Genomic DNA, 16,364 nt, shown 5'->3' with positions numbered 1-16,364 from the left:
GACTCACGCCGAGTGGCAGGTGTGTCCGGTGCTCGGCGTGCAAACCCAGCCAAGAGCATTTCCTGGTTACCTGGGCAGATTTAAAGCAACACGGAGTTCTGCTCTCACCTCGGAATGGAGGCAGGGGATTGTCAAGCCATCAGGGGCCAGGAGGTGGTCCCCTTTCTTTTGGGGGGGACTTACTTCACCAAAGAGGGGTGAGGAGAGCCAGCCTGATGGGTTTGGGGAAGCAGCCGATGGGGATGGAGTCTGGCCTGGCCAAATGTCTTTGCAGGAGCTGCTTGTGAGAACTCGGGGGGAGCCAGGAATGAGGCTCCTATCCTGCCCCCCCCCCACCAGGACCCCACGAGTCCCAACCTTCCCCCACGTACACCTGTGAGCTTCGGCATCCCCGGCTGCACCAGCTCGGAGTGGCCGCCACCCACTGCAGGCGATGTTTGCTGGGGAGGAGGAAGTTTTGAGGTTACTTAACTTTCAACAAAACAGACTTCTGTTGTCCAGATAGAGTTTCTCTGTTACCGCGAGGGTCTGGTCACCGAGGCTGGGTTTTCCCTTTCCTCTGTAAAACGCTCTTAGTCTTCCTATTCTGGCTTGTAACCTGAAAGGTAGCCCCGCGTCCCCTCTGCCCTCCCAGCTCCCCAGCTCCCAGGCGGTTTCTGTAGCCAGCCGGCTCCAGCGAGGATCATGACAGGAAGTCTCGGTGGGAGAGGGGTTGGGGATGTTGTGACCAAGCGGCTCTGGAACAGCCTTCTGTCTCCACCTGCCTTGTCCCTCCGGGGGCCCTGCCTTCTGGGAGTCGCCATTCTTCCCAGATCAACGTGGGTGCAGTTCAGACTGTATGCCCAGCGCTGCTCCCCAGGCCCCCTGGCCTGCAGACTGTTGTTTGCGTAAGAATAGATTGCTTGGAGAACTTGGTAAAAATGAGTATTCTCAGCAGCCATCCCTGCCCTCACCCCAATTTTAGGGGTTCTGTTTTGGTTTATGTGGGGGCAGGGAATGCTCAGAGATCTGCATGTTAAACAAGCTGCCCAGGGCACTTGAAGACACAGGGGGTTGACGGGCTTCTTGGCCAGCTAAAGCCCAAATGGAACCTTTTCCTGCTGAAGCTTGCCTTTTCTCCTCCTTCAGGAAGCCTTCCTGGCTTGCCTCCACCTGGTCTCGCGCCCCCCCCCCCCCCCAAGTATGTGGTTTGTTGGTGAAGGTTTTGACATAGAAGTCTTGAAAGCAGGTGCCCTTTGTACTTGGTTAAGACAGAAATGGCTGCATTGGGGCAAAAGATAAAGGACCTGCATTTCTGGGCTTGAGGAATAAATTATATCTGCAGTCTCTCACCTGGGTGGTGTGGTCGTGAGTTCCCCGGGAGCCTGGAAAATGCCCTTTCATAGATACCTTCCTGGTGCATATGCCCATGTGCCCATGGAGACCATGGCTGCTTCTGGCCGACGTCACCCTAGGCCAGTGATGGCGAACCTATGGCACGCGTGTCAGAGGTGACACGCGAACTCATTTTTTGGTTGATTTTTCTTTGTTAAATGGCATTTAAATATATAAAATAAATATCAAAAATGTAAGTCTTTGTTTTACTATGGTTGCAAATGTCAAAAAATTTCTATATGTGACACGGCACCAGAGTTAAATTAGGGTTTTTCAAAATGCTGACACGCTGAGCTCAAAAGGTTCGCCATCACTGCCCTAGGCGATGCCCACTGGCACCACGGGGCTGGTTCGGGTCCTCCCCACCAAGTTAGCACCCTCTCCTTCCCCGGATAGATGCACCCAGCTCCCTCCACACGAGGACGAGAACTTTCCTGCATGGATCCCTCCCTTTGAACCGTGCCATTGGCTCAAGACGCCCCGTGCAAAATCGCTTGGGTGCCCAGGCTTCACAGACTCGGTTTGTGCCCAGAAAAATGTCCGTGTCAAACCGATCTTGGTCGATCAGAGGATTCGCGAAAGGCCCGGAGGAAGCGTGCCACCCAGAGGAATGCTGGAGTGGCAGGTTTCTGTCAAAGGCCTCTCTTCGGGCTGTGAATCATCACCTCCTCCCGTGTTGAGTCTGTGGGTGCAGGTCCTTCCGTAGAAACCAGGTGCCTCTGTAGTTGGGTAAGGCCGACGTGGCCACATCTGGGCGCAGGACGAAGGAGCAGCAGTTCTGCAGGAATAAGTCAGACCGCAGTCTCTCCCCTGGGCTCGGGGAGCCCTCTCCCCTCCCCCCCGGGGGTTTGGAAATGCCCCTTCGGGGTCTGATTTTAATGGTTCTCAGACCCGCTTCCTTTGCCTGAACCGTGGGCCTTGGCCTCATGCTGCTGTGGCGATGTCCTCCCCTTCCCGTTCGTGTCCTGGGACGGAGAAGCCTGCGTGGGGCCGGGCGGGGGGAGCTTCCCCGCCTGCCCAGCGACCCCGTCAGATAATCCACTAGGGGTTTGGGCTGGACCATGCTTTCAGGCCATCGTTGGCATATTCCCTCTCTCTCATTAGGGACGCCTTTCTAATCATTCGCCAATTCTGCAATTATCGAGCGCCTGCTGGATGCTTCTCTAGACGTCGGTGACGTTGCTTCTGTTCTTTGGCATGGGCTCCTGTGGTCCCGGGGCCCGTGGGAAGCTGGCCGGACACAGCGGTCTTTGTGGGGAGGGAGGGTCCCGCTGTGTTCAGGCCTGAAAGGACGTGTCTGTGATGCTGGCCGCTGAGACACATTCCTCAGGGCGTGAGTGAAGTCCTCCGGAGCTCGGAGTAACGATGATCATTTCTGCCTTGTGCCTCCTTCACTTTATTCTTCTTCTTAATTTTAACCTTTTTTTTTTTTGTGGCAAAAATGTACCTAACGTGGAGTTTACCACCTTAGCCATTTTTAAGTGTGCAGCCCATGGCATGATGTCCATTCACATTGTTGTGTGACCATCACCACCATCTTCCTCGAGAACTTTTCATTGTCACACGCGGAACTCGGTCCCCACTGCCCCTCCCCGGCCCCTGGCCGCCTCCGTTCTGTGTCCCGTCCCGTCCCCATGGCTTTACTGCAGGGATTTCGTCGAAGGGGAGGCAGATGACATCCGTCCTCTGTATCTGTATCTGGCTGATGCCACTTAGCATCATGGCCTCAAGGCTCACCCACGTTGGAACAGGTGTCAGAATATACCCCCCCACCCCCATGTGAAGCCTGAATCATATTCCACCGCATGGACAGGCACATTTGTGTATCTGTTGATCCAGGGATGGACACCTTTTGCCTCTTGTGAACGATGCTGCCGTGAACTTGGCTGTAGAGATACCCGTCCGAGTCCCTGCTTTTGGTTGTTCTGTGTGCGAACCAGTCGTGGGATTGCTGGGTCAGATGGTCATTCTGTGTGTAACTTTCCGAGGAACCGCCATGCTGTTTCCATAGCAGCTGCACCGTTTTCCATTCTCACCCTCAGTGCACAGGGTTCCCGTTTCTCCATATCCTCGCTGACATTTTATTTTATTATCTTATTTTATTTTTTATTTATTTTATTATTTTATTTTATTTATTTCATTTTTTATTATTTTTTTTATACATAATAGCCATCCCAGTGGGTGAGAAGTGGCCCCTGACTAACTGTAAAGGCAGGTTGACCGGCACGGTTAGATTTTTTTCACGGGGAGGTTCCAGGACCCCGTGGGAAGGATCTCCCCTCAGCGCCGAGAGCCCAGGGCCACGGGCAGCAGAGGGCACGGGGCCACCCGCTCCCAGTCTGCTGCCTCTGTACTTTCTGAGCGACAAGGCCTGGTGTTCCGGCGTGTCCTGTAGGCCCTCACTGTTTGCTGGAGTTGTCCACGTGCTTTTGTGCCCCCATCCCACCTCTCACCCTCAACCGGGGGACATGGTCAGGTGTCACCCCGGCTCCGAAGGGGCGTTCCGGCCGGGGTGTGCAGTGGCGCAGCAAGATGCTGACCCCTCACCCGGCCTGGTGCGCTCTGCGAAGAGACTATCTGGGGAGCGTGGGTGAAGTGAGGGCTGGGAGGAGGGCGATCGGAGCCGAGATCTGGGAGAACTCCAGGGGACGTCCTCTCGGCCCACTTGTCCTGCCTGGTCACATTTCATCCATGACATTTGCTGAGTGTGGGTTGTTTATAAAAAAAAAAAAAGGGAACATTATCTTTTTATAGAACTCGTTTCTGCACTGTCGAGTGGCTTCAGAAATGCCCTGGGGCTCAGTGGTGACAGCCGTGGCCGTGGCCGCGGTGAGAGGGTCACCTCCTTTCTCGCACTTTCTTCCCTGAGTTGTGTGTGAGCCCTGAGAGCTCAGCCTGCTCCCCTTTGACATCAGACATCCCAAGTGTGTCTGGCCTCAAGGTGGGGGGTAGGCGTCTGCAGGAAGTGGTTTTATCGGCCTGGGTGGGGTACGGGGAGGGGGACCCACGGTGTCTGCTCCAAGCTTTGCACCTCTTTGCCTCTCAGGGCCTCTGCGCCCTTCCCCACGGGGCGGGAGGAGAATGACCGCGGGCCCCCGGAGCCACCATGAATGAGCCTCTTTTATTTTTATTTTGTCGTGATATCGGGCCTGTGGCTGGGGTGCCAGGACGGATGCCCCGAGCCCAGGGGCCTTCTCTCGGGGACAGGAGGGGAAGAGAGAGGGTGCCCCCTGCGACCTTGCCCGTGACTTCACACCAGACTTGTCTCCTGGCCCCAGGGTCACGCTGACGGAAGTTTCTCAGAATCGCGGGAATCCGTGGCTACTGGCAGGCCGGCTGGGAAATTGGGATGTTTGGGTTTTTAATTAAGTTTCTTAAGTGGAAAGCAGGACTGCGGTTAACCAGGATGGTCCCGTTCTCGCTCCACCCTGACCGCTGGGCGCTCCCGCCGTTCCTGGAATTGCCCTCCTCACCCCTTCCCGCTGCCTGCTTTTTTTTCTTTTTAAATCCTCACTCCAGGATATTTTTTCTATTGATTTCTAGAGAGTGGAAGGGAGGAAGGAGGGGGAGATAGAAACATCCATGTGAGAGAGACACATCGACTGTTTGCCTCCCGCACGTGCCCCGAGTGAGGCTGGGGAAGCTGCAACCGCCGTACGTGCCCTTGACCGGGAATCAAAGCTGGACCCTTCAGTCCACAGACTGGTGCTCTAACCATTGGGCAACCGGCCAGGGCTCCACTGCCCTCTTATCCCGTTTCTCTCCCCTCACCTCCTGGGCTATAGTTGAACCTGGCTCCTCCTCCCTCTTCCAAACCCCTTCTCTCCACCCTGTCCCTGGGCGTGTGTCGGCAGGGCACCCACTTGGTGCCGATGGCTGTCTGCAGCGGCATTTAACATAACCTGCCCCTTACACGATACACCGGCCCTATTCCTTCCACATCCCGGGTCGGGGTTCAAGAAATAAGACGTGCCGAGCAGCGCCGGCTGCCTGAGCAGTGGAGTTATATTAGGAAGGAGAGGGGAGCCAGCCTCTCACTGGCCTGGGCAGGCTGTTCCAGAATTTTCCTCCATCCCTGCAGGGCCTGCATGCGGGCACGATCATTTCTGACATCGGAGGCTGAGAGACTGTATACTCTTGGAGCCCCAGAGCCCTGAAGGACGGAGCCCTGGCCCATGTAAGCTCAGGTCTTGGCCCGGGCCCCTCGCCGGTGTCTGTGTGTCTTTGTGCAAGTTGCTCAGCCTCTCTGGGCTCAATTCCTCATCCGTGAAAGGCGGGTATTTGTAGGTTGGTGGCGTTCAGTGGCAAGTGACAGAAAAGCCAATTCTAATCTTAAACGATTGAAGTTTTGGTTGTTCCTGTTACTGAAGTCGAGGGGTTGTGCTTTTGGGGGACCTGTTGGCTCTCTGGTTTCCTCTAGTTCTTCTCACCGTCTGTTTGCTTTCCTGGTCGGAGCGGAGGGAGCAGGAGCCTTTGCAGGCCTTCTGCTTCTGCAGACCCAGGCGAGAGGCAGGCTTTGTGTTGGCGTTCCTGAGGGCGGACCCCGGAGCCTGCCCCGTGCCCAGCAGGTGGACACGTGGACGGCTCTCCTGCGGCCACAAGCCTCACACCCGGGCCTGTGGGGCCAGCCTCCCGCCCCAGAGCCCCTGGGGTGTCTGCAAAGGGAAACTGAGGCCCTTAGGAAGCCGGGATGGATGGAGGGAGATGGCACCACACGTTGACTCTGAGTGGATGGGGCTGCGTGCGGGACGAACGCCACAGTGCGTGGTGGGCAGGGAGGGCATTCTGTCCACCTTTGTGTACCCGGTACCGGGGAGAGTTGGTGCAGGGGCGCGTCAGTGCCCAGTGAACGTTGGTAAATGAATGAACCGCCACGGCGCCTTCCTGCTCTGCCCCTCTGAGCCCGAGAGGCCGTGCTGCACGGAGTAGGTAATTTGGCTCTTGCATCTCTCAGTCCAGCCTTGCAGTCACTGGCCCCTGACCGGCTTCTCGTTGACCTGCGCCAAACAGTTGTTACTGGAATAGCAATTTATGTTTGTTTTTGTTTTTTTTAAAAATTATGTTTTCACTGATTTCAATGAGAGGAAGGGAGATGGGGGGAGGGGGGGCGTGGGGGAGAGAAACATCAATGATGAGAGAGAATCATTGATCAGCTGCCTCCCTTTCGGGATGGAGCCCGAAATCCGGGCATGTGCCCCGACTGGGAATCCAACCGTGACCTCCTGGTTCATGGATGGATGCTCAACCACTGAGCCCCACTGGCCGGGCGGGAATAGCGATTTGATGCTTAGGATGGCACCCCCCTCCTGAGATTTCTTCACAGCAAAGAAACGCCTTCCCTAATCCTGAGCTTCTCTCCACCAGTGGTGTTGCCCCTGGTCCGGCTGCAGAGGCAAATTGTGGTCCATTCCTGGCGTGACAAGTCCGGTCGGTGATGGGAGGGGCTCCTGTGTTTGGCAGCCCAGGGAGAAGACGGGGCACAAGTGGGCTTGTTCAGATGGTTCCACCGTGTTCCCACATTCACGTGCCAGCCAGCGCCCCAGCTTTTGGGGGCTCCCTGTCAGACAGGCGGCCTTGACCTCCAGGCCGTGGTGCACAAGGTGGGGGACCCTAGTTTGCCTGCTTCGCCGGCAGGTTACACAGGTGGGCTTTGAGGAGCAGTAAGCCATGCTGGTGGGTTGTGCGAGCTCTTGGAGGAAGCCAGCTGCCCTGGCAGGTGCCACCCGCTGTCCTCGATTGGCACGTGAGGAAAGGCTCATGGTCATGGCGATAGATTATTTCTGTTTGGAAGCAGGAGTCTGAATGGGGGGGGGGGCGATGTGGGAGGAGAGGGGCGATCGTCACGTAGCAGAGACGATGTCCTGGGAAGCGCTGGCTGTGTAGCTGGTATTGCCCCATTTAACAGGCCAGGAAGCCGAGGCTCCCAGGCCTTAGTTACTTGTGCTGGTCAGCGGCGGAGCCAGAACTTGACCTGCCTCCTGGTTGGCGCCTGACCCCGTCCATCTAGGGTCCAGCTGCAGGCTTGGATCCCTGCACCTTGGAAAGCGCTAGAAACCACAAGTCAGAGGATCCGATCGAGTGTCTGTAGCTCTGTTCACCCTTCACTTCCTTCCCCCAATGACCCGCCGGCACGTTTAGGACAGTCTCCCGCTCCTGCCCCGATGGAGGCGGCCCCTTCCCTTCGGGAGCGGAGGTAGGAGAGAGCGACATGGCTGTCGGTCAGGGAGACACAGCGAGGTCCCGGTCACAGTCACCAACGCCAGCGCTCCTGGGGGCTCATGGACAGGCGTTGTCCCCAGCAGGGCTCTCCTCACCGCTCCCCAGGTTCCAGGCTGCCTCTCCCGCCGCCAGGCCACCCCCGCCTTCCTCTCCGCGGGTGGGAGGCTGGTTCCCAGTGCTGTGAGCCGTGCCCACCCTCTCCACGGCCCCGGGGGGTCCGGGTCCAGATGGGGGTGAGCCTGGCTCTCAGAGGAGCCATGCCCCGCAGTGTGTCCTGCCCCTGCTCCCCCAGGGGGTGCTCATGTCCAAACAGCACCAGCAGCGCCGGCCCTTCCTGTGGGAATTCCAGGACCGATGCTGAGCGCGGGCACCTGGGCTGTATTTCATTTGCTTCCCCGTCTCCTGCGATCGATCGCTGGCGTGTCGAGTGGGTCCCGGGAGTCCTAGCCTCCTTGCTGAAGGAGGCTGGTGCGGTCGGGGTGCACACGTGTCAGGGGACGGGAGAGTGGACGGTCCGTTATCGCGGCATTTAATGCGAGTGCTGTGATGAGGGCTCGGACCGTCCACCAGGACGGGGCCCTGTGCTCTTCGCTCCTTGAGCGCCAAGCTTAGTGAGCCTCCAGGCCGACCGACCGACCGACCAACCGACCAACCGACCACGGCCCCGCTCGCCCCTCCCAGGTTACACTTGGAAATTGGAGAGCGCTGTCCGACGCCGAACCAGCATCACCCCCAGTCGGGAGGAGGGCCGGGTGAGACCTCGCCCACCTGAGCGGCACTCCCATCGGCCGCCGTGCACCCCGTCCTGTGCACAAAGAACCTGTAAAGGGACGTGATTGGAGGGTGGACACGGGAGCCTGGGTGGCCTTGAGGTTGGGGGAGGGGGACTGTGTCTCATTGATGGGACTGAACCCAGATTCTCCTCCCTCTGACTTCCTCTCCCCGTCAGCGCCGTGTCCCTCGTAGAGAAGTGGACTGTCCGCTTGTGCTGCGCTGCGTCTCGGCCCTGATGCGGCTGGACTTCCTGGGAACGAACATGTCCACATCCCGCCCAGGAGGTCCAGCCCACATCTGCTTTCTCCTCCGCAGTGACATCTGCCGGCTGGGTGACGCGACTTATTTCGAGGTGGCGTGTGCACTCTGTGTGCGGGGAAATGTGAGGGGCAGCCCCAGGAGCCTCCGTGGACTTGAGTGGAAAGACGGGGTTGGGGTGGGGGGAGGCGGGCAGAGGAGGCAGCGGGGTCAGCTCTTCCTCTGGGGTCTGCACTGGGCTTGTCTCAGCGCGTTCTTCCCTGCGGCCTGCTCGCTGCTCCTTCCTCCCCTCCTCCCCAGAGCACACTCAGCGGCACTCCCATGCAGCGGGGACATAGGACGTAGCATCCAGCATTGCCCAGGTTGGACCTGAATAAACTAACCAATGGAGGGCCTCTATTTCTGCAACATTTTCATTGTCAGCCAATCTCTTTCTTCCCTGAGCTTCTATAGGGGTAACAACCTATAGGATTCCATTTTGTTATTAAGAAAGACACCCAGCCGGGTGTGGCTCAGTGGTTGAGCATCGACCTATGAACCAGGAGGTCACGGTTCAATTCCCGGTCAGGGCACATGCCCGGGTTGCGGGCTCAATCCCCAGTGAGGGGCGTGCCGGGGGCAGCTGATCAATGATGCTCTCTCATCATTGATGTTTCTCTCTCTCTCTCTCTCTCTCCCTCTCCCTCTCTCCCCGTTTCCCTCTCCCCGTCTTCCTCTCCCTCTCCCTCTCTCTCCCGTCCTCTCTGAAATAAATAAAAAATATATGTTAAAAAGGATTAGGTGACCACCATGACTATTTCCCACGCACACGCACGGATCTCTGTTCTTCAGTAAGAGCAGCGGGTGCATTGCTGGCGTCAGAGCACCTGGCCTGGTGCTGACCGGTAACGCCAACATACATATCGGGGGCCCGGCAGGGTGAGCCCGCGCCTTCCTGCTGCTTCCGGGCTGCGTGGCGTGGACGCTGGGCCCGCGGACCCTGCCGCACTGTCCCGGCGCGGTCCATCGGAAAAACAGCTCCACGTCCCGCTTCCGAAGGTGTCGCTGGTCTTGGCTCCAAGGGGTCCCGAGCATCGCACGTTCCTCTCCCTTGTGCCCCCAAATGGGGGCTCAGTCCCGAGCCCTGGTTTTCGTCCCGTTTCAGTCGCTTCATTTGCCTCGAGGCGCTGGGCACGTTCACCCCACATCTCGGGGCCTCCGTGCCCGCCTGCGCACCTTAGGTGCACGTCGCTGACCCCGGGTTCATTTCCGCAAGGAGGGACGTCTCCGGGTGCGTCCCCACGGTCTGCGGGTGACCGACCATGAGCAAGGCTGTTCCCGGGGCCACACCGCTCCCCGCTCTTCCTGTGGCGCCCTCCGTGCGGGAGAAGGACCAATTAGACACCAAGGGAGTCAAAACCCAGGCCAGTTCCTCGGGGCGTCATCTGGGATCGTCCGGGACGTCTTCAGAAATCTGCTCCGGCGACCTGGTACCAACATCCACAGCCACGGAGTCCATTACCCGCCCTGCCCAGTGGCTGGAGGGAATTTATTTATTTAAGGGCCTTGGGGTGCTCTGCCTCCCCCTTTTCCAGAATGAGATTTGGACTCAAACTGCCTTCAAAGGCTTGCTTCCCTCTGGCAGCGGAGGAGGGCCCTTCCTTGAGGTAAAAGTGAGATGGTTCTTTGCTGCTGCGGGTTCAGGGCCCGGGTTCAGGGTCCGGATCCGACGGCAGCTGCAGAGGGAGCAGCCGGGGAGTAGAGCTCTGCTCCGGGGGGCGCCCATCGCTGGCCTTTCGCTTGCTCTTGGGGCCCAGGTCCTCGTTTCCATCTGAATTCTGGGGAGCGAGACGTCCTCCCTGCACCCCCTTCTCCTTCCTGCCCCCACGGCCCTCCCCCGCTCTTAGGAGAAAAAAACCCTGCCCCTGTCAGCCTCCCTGTCTTTAAGAATTCCCTCCATTGTCGCCCCAGGACAGAGACCCTTCTGTGCTGCCCGCTGGAGGCCTGTCCTCTGCGGCCCCCGCCCCCCCTCCCGCCCCCGCCCCCCACCCCCGCATTAAAAGACCATCGAACAAGCTGCCCATTCTCCTCGGCGGAGGGTCCCTCTGTCCCTGGCCAAGCCACTCTTAAGGGCGCGCCTGTCCCGGGACACTCAGTTTACAAAGAGGGCTGGAGTGTCAGATAAACTGCTCAGACCCGGGAGGAGGACAAAACCCCCTTTATCCTGCCCCTTCGGGGACACCAGCAGGGCTTGTGGGCTGAGCAGGGGTCTGAGCGGACGGGGAGGGGTTGGGGCCGGGCTGGTGCGGAGAGCGGTCAGGTCTTTATCTTATCATTTCGTTTCTTGGGGAGATCTCAGCGTGGGGGGGTGGACTGTGCCTCTTTCAGGACCCCCCTCACCCCTCTGCCACCGCTCTAGGCCTGAAGCCCCCAGGAACACTTACACCACAATGGCAGCACCTGCCAGGCGGGGCCCCATGGCAGATGCGGGCGGATTGGGTGCTCATCCACCCCATCCTTCCCCCGTACAGGTGTGCCCTGGTCATTCCTGGTCACTTCTTTTTAAAAAAAAAAATTTTTATTGATTTCAGAGAAGAAGGGAGAGGGAGAGGGGGAGAAACACCAATGATGAGAGAGAATCATCGATGGGCTGCCTCCTGCACGCCCCCTCCTGGCGATCGCGGCTTTACCCCTGTCTGGGTGTGTGCAGGGCCGGGCTGGGCAGGCAGGTGGGGCTGAGATGGCGAACCCGCATTGCTGAGCGTGAGGTCAGGGCTTGGCGCCGCTGGGGGCAGAGGTAGGGTGGCTGCTGTCCCCTTGTGCCTCCTCCACACCCGAGGCAGCGGGAGGCCCCGGGAACTGTGTCGTAGATTCCAGAACAATTCACGTGTGAGTCTGTCGGGCAGCATGCAGATGTGTCTCTTATTTCGGCTCCTTGCTCCTGCACACACGTGCTGCCCCCATTCAAGAGCCCGGGACCAGCTCTTAGTGGTCATCGCGGTCCCTTGGGCCCAACAGTCCCCGAGCGCCTGATCCAGCTCATTGATTACACTGAGGCGCGGGGAAAGGGCCGGTCTGGGCTTGACTAATCCCTTTCCTAGGAGGAGGCTTGTCCACGGAAGCTGTGTTTGGGAAAACACCGAACACCCCTCTCTCTCACCACCCGCAGGGTTAATGACCACCCTCCCGCGTCCCCACACTTCCCGGCCCTGCGGGGGGGGGGGGGGGGGAGGCTGGGTCCCCACACTTCCAGGCCCTGCGGGGGGGAGGGGGCTGGGATGGAGCATCCCACGGATGTTGTCCATCTCTGGCCCGAATCTCCACCTGAGAACAGCGGGGGCGGGAGGGGGGGGGGAGGCAGCAGGTTCCCTGTCCCTGGACTTGAGCGGCCTGTTCTGTGGTTGGGGGAGGGCGACCCTCAGCGCAGGGAGGCTTTAGCGGGAGGGGGAGCGGCCGGCGGCGGTGGCGGGGTGAGCAGTGGCGGGGTGAGCGGCGGGAGGTGGGGCGGTGCTGTCATTTATTAGGTCTATGAAAACAATACGGGGTTTGTCTCCAGGGTCCGGTGCTGCCGGGGGAGGCAAGCCAAGATGGGCCCGAGCAGAAGGCAAACAAGCGCAGGTCTGACGAACATGCGGCGGCTCCCGGAGCCGGAGAAAAGCACCTTTGTTTGGGGAGGTCAGAGCTGGCGAGGGCTGGGGGCAGGGAGGAGGCCCAGGAGGAGGACTCGGTGCCACGGAATGGCCGTCCCGTCCTGGGAGGGAACCTGGGTCCTGAAAGGGCTGAAGAAGCCAGGCGACCGCGTTTCCGGGGCGGCTGCTCCCGTGCGTTCTGCTCGGTTTGGGGGAACCACTTTCTGTCCTTATGGGCTCTGCTCCTTGGAGGGGTGGGGGGGTGGGGGGTGGGGGGGGCGGTGAGAAGACGCCACCCTAGTGTCCCTGGTGTGGGAGGGAGGATGGGTAGAGGCTCTGCTTTGATTCGGGGGCTCCTGGTGGGCCACAGTTTGCTTCCCGCTCATGTGGCTGGACGGTCTGGGTGGCCAGGGAAGGCCCCAGAGCCGGGGACAGGCAGCTGTGGGATCCGGGGAGAGGACACTCAGGGGCGCCCCTCAGCTGGCCATACTGTATCCGGAGGCTGCAGGAGGCGGCAGAGAGGCCGCCCTGCCTGAGTGCTTCCCCCTTGAAGCCCTCCAGGACTACCCCTGAGCACCTCCCCACCATTTCACCTTTTCTGCAGACACCCCGGCTGCCCCCAAAACCAGTGACTCACTTTCGCTTCTGAATAATGTTTGTTTGTTTTAAGTCAAAGGGTCTTGATTGGTTCCAGTCGCCCTTCCCTTGTCGGCACCAGCGTCGCCCTCTCCTCTGTGACCCGTGGCCCTTGGTGAGCTGGGCCTTGCTCACGCCGTGTGTGCGGGCGTGAGGACGCTGCCAGCCCAGAGCCCCGGGAGAGCCGGCGTGGTGGCCATCCCTCCGGCGAGGGGCCTCGTCCCCGGGGCCGGGTGGACTTGCACGGCCGGCCACGGGGCCAGGGGAGCGGGGTGGGGACCCTGGTGCTGGCCCTGCACCCTCAGCTCGGACAGACTCACTCCGGGCGGCAGGTCCCATGGGGGCAGCCTCCCCCCGGAGGAACGCGCTCTGAGGACGCCGTCTGTCCGCCCTGTCGGGGTTGTGGCCTCTGCAGCCGTTAGGAGCTGACAGTATTAGCTCACATGGCCTGTGCTCACAGTGCAATTCTGTGTTCCACGTAGCGACCGTTTTAAGACACCCCCCCCCCCCCGCCCCCCGGTGCACATACACACAGTGCCCCCCCCCCCTTATCCATTTTACCTTTTGGCCAAACAGGTGTTTGGGTGAAAGGATGAGAGCGGCTGGCATTTTCCTGGCCTCTGGTTCCATCTCCTTCTGCCGTCAAATTCTACATCCCGGAACCGCGGCGATCCCGCAGTTTTGTCCTCGGACCTGCTGGGCACTCCGCTCCGTGGGTTCCAGGCGCAGGGTGGGGGGCGGCGTTCTCCATGGCGTCTCCGGCAGGCCGGTGTCCTGTGGGCTCTGCCCCCGTCCTGCCCCTCTCTCCCTCCCTCCCTGCCACCCTGGAGGACCGCGGGGCACAGACATGAGTTGGGAGGGAGGGAACGGCCAGTGTGGGGACCCCTTCCACGCGCTGAAAACTCTTCCTCCTTTTGTCAGCCCTGCCCGGTGCCGGGGCCTGGCCTCAGGGCCACCACAGGCCCTGGCTTGAGAATCGCTAGGTGCCCCTGCAGAGTGTGCGTGTGCAGGTGTGTGCACACGGGTGATACACACGGATGCATGCATGTTGGGGGCAGGGGGGCAGGCTTTTACTCCGGGAGAGTCTTCTCAGCGGTTACTTTCACACCAGGAGGGAGGTGGTGAGAAAGGCAGGGAGGCGAGCCGGCGGCAGGCGAGTGATGCCCAGTGGTTACGGTTCAGCCTCGTCGGAAAGCTCAGATCGCCACGCCCAGGACGGAGCATGTCTCCATGAAGCCTCAACCAGGCAGAACTCCGTGCCAGCCTGATGCTCCGTCCATTTTCCTACAGGACAGCGAGCCTTGGTCATGACCGTCCTGGCGTGAGGCCAGGGAATCAATGGGCCATTGTTCCCTAAGTCCCCACGGCTGGGCCCTTGGGTTTCGGTTTGTCACCACAGGCTGCTTTAAAGTCTTGGTTCTGTTGCATCTTGTTTTTTGTAATAATAGGAACATCTGAACTGACTTGAGTCTCTGATCGGCGCTTGTAACCTTTATCCACTTTCCTGAATCTCCGGGGAGGGTGGGGGAGAGGAGCAAAAATGTGCCCCCTTCCTGGTCGTCTGCCCCAGGGTGTGCAGGTGGGGCAGCACTGGCAGCCGTGGGCTTGGCCTTGACTGAGGCCAGGGCCCTCTCAGCTCGCTGTGCTTCATCTGGCTGCACACTCTTCCTCTGCTACCCTCCTTCCCTGCAAAGAAAAGCTCTCGTTTTGGGCCCTCGCTAGTTTGGCTCAGTGTAGAGGGCGTCGGCCTGCGGGTCAAAGGGTCCGGGTTCGAGTCCAGTCAAGGGTATGTACCTGGTTGCAGGCTCAATCCCCAGGTGGGAGGCAGCCAATCGATGTGTCTGTCTCACATCGATGTTTCTCTCTCTCTGTCCTTCCCACTCCCGTCCACTCTATAAAAATCAATGGAAAAATGTCCTCGGGTGAGGATTAACCAAAATAATAATAATAATAAAAATAAAAGCTCTCCTTTGGGAGGAGGGCACCTCACTGCTGACTGCTTCTTGGGCCCCAGGTGGGCGTGTCCTCCGGCTTTTCCCATCCATGCCATCTCCCACCTGTTGGTCCTTCCTCCACTTGGGTGAAACCCTCCCTCCTCTTCCTCCTCCCCCCCCCTCCCTTTCCCCTTCCTGAGCTTGTTTTTCCTGGGACACTTGGCTGCTTCCTCCCCCTCTTCATGGCTGAGGGTGGTCAGCCATGTGTTTGCCAGTGTCAGGTGGAGTGGGTTCGTGGCCAAGACCGGGGCACCCAGCTTGTCTCTCTGCTTCTAGGACCCCTAATCCGAGTGCGGAATCAGGGACCTGCTCCTTCCGCCCAGGCTGCTCACGGCTGCGTCCGGACTTTCATGGGCCCCAGGCATTTGTGCCTTCCCGGGCCCCTCCTCCTTAAAAAAAAATAAAAAAAAAATGCACACACATAGACATCTATATTTATGTTTACGGTTTCAGTTTGTCACAAGGCTGCTGTAAACATCTTTGTACTGCTGCAAACATATATATATATATTACAACGATGTCGGTATAAACATGCATGTATTAATTTCACATATTAAGACATTTCCTTCACTCTAAGGTTGGTGTTCATTTCCCTCGGATTTCAAACTAAAGCACATCATGGGCCCACGCGAGCCTCTCGCTCTTTGGTGCAGGGCCCTGGGCTGCAGCCTCAGCCTGGGGCCCACCCCGAGCTCGGCCGGCAGCATCGCCCAGGTCCGTTCCGCTCCGGTCCCGAGGTCAGGGCTCCTGACAGCGGTTCCCTGTTTGCCTCTGGGGAGTTTCCGCATGAAATGAAAACCTCCCCGGCGAGGTGGACTTCCCACCCGGCCCCCACTTTGCACTTTTGAGGCTCGCGTTCCTCATCTGCAAGGTGGGGCGACCGAGGGCGCAGGTGGCCGTGCACGCGCGTGGGTCGGGCGTGGGAGAAAACGCCCTGCAGAGCCCCGTGCTCTGCGCATGTCCGGTGGCCCCATCCCTGGTACCCCGCGGGGCTCTTGGCTTGAATTTCATACAATTGCAGACCGAAGGGCCGGGTTGGCAGCTTCGTGTGCCCAGGTGCCTACCTACTGACTCCTCCCCCTCCCCGTGGGCGCACATGGGAACGCGGGGGCTCGAAGGTGCGGGGCTAAGAGGGTCTGGAGCTCGCAGCCTCTTGCAGCTTGCGGGGGGCTTTTGCTCTTTGGGGCGTTTCCGCGGGGGGAGCCTGCCCAGGTCCGGGCCGGCCGGACTCGTGGGCTGCGGCGCCCTCTAGTGCTGAAGTCCGACGTTGCAGGCGCTAGTACAAATTCTCCCACTTCAGGTCGGACTCAAACCCTGAAAATCGGGCGGCTTTCCTCACCCCAGCGGGACAGACACTGCTTTAAAGAAGGCACGTGTCATTGCAAACCATTAAGCATATTCATAGCGGGCCGTGCCGCCAAGAGGATTTAAGGCAGTTTAGTTAGAATTTCATTTTTATAAGAAAATAAAGGTAGGAAAACTATGCCGAAAGCACGGACAA

Source organism: Myotis nattereri, assembly GCF_964212035.1.
Source record: "Myotis nattereri genome assembly, chromosome: 16".
Lineage (NCBI taxonomy): Eukaryota > Metazoa > Chordata > Mammalia > Chiroptera > Vespertilionidae > Myotis > Myotis nattereri.
This window is presented reverse-complemented; position numbering follows the sequence as displayed.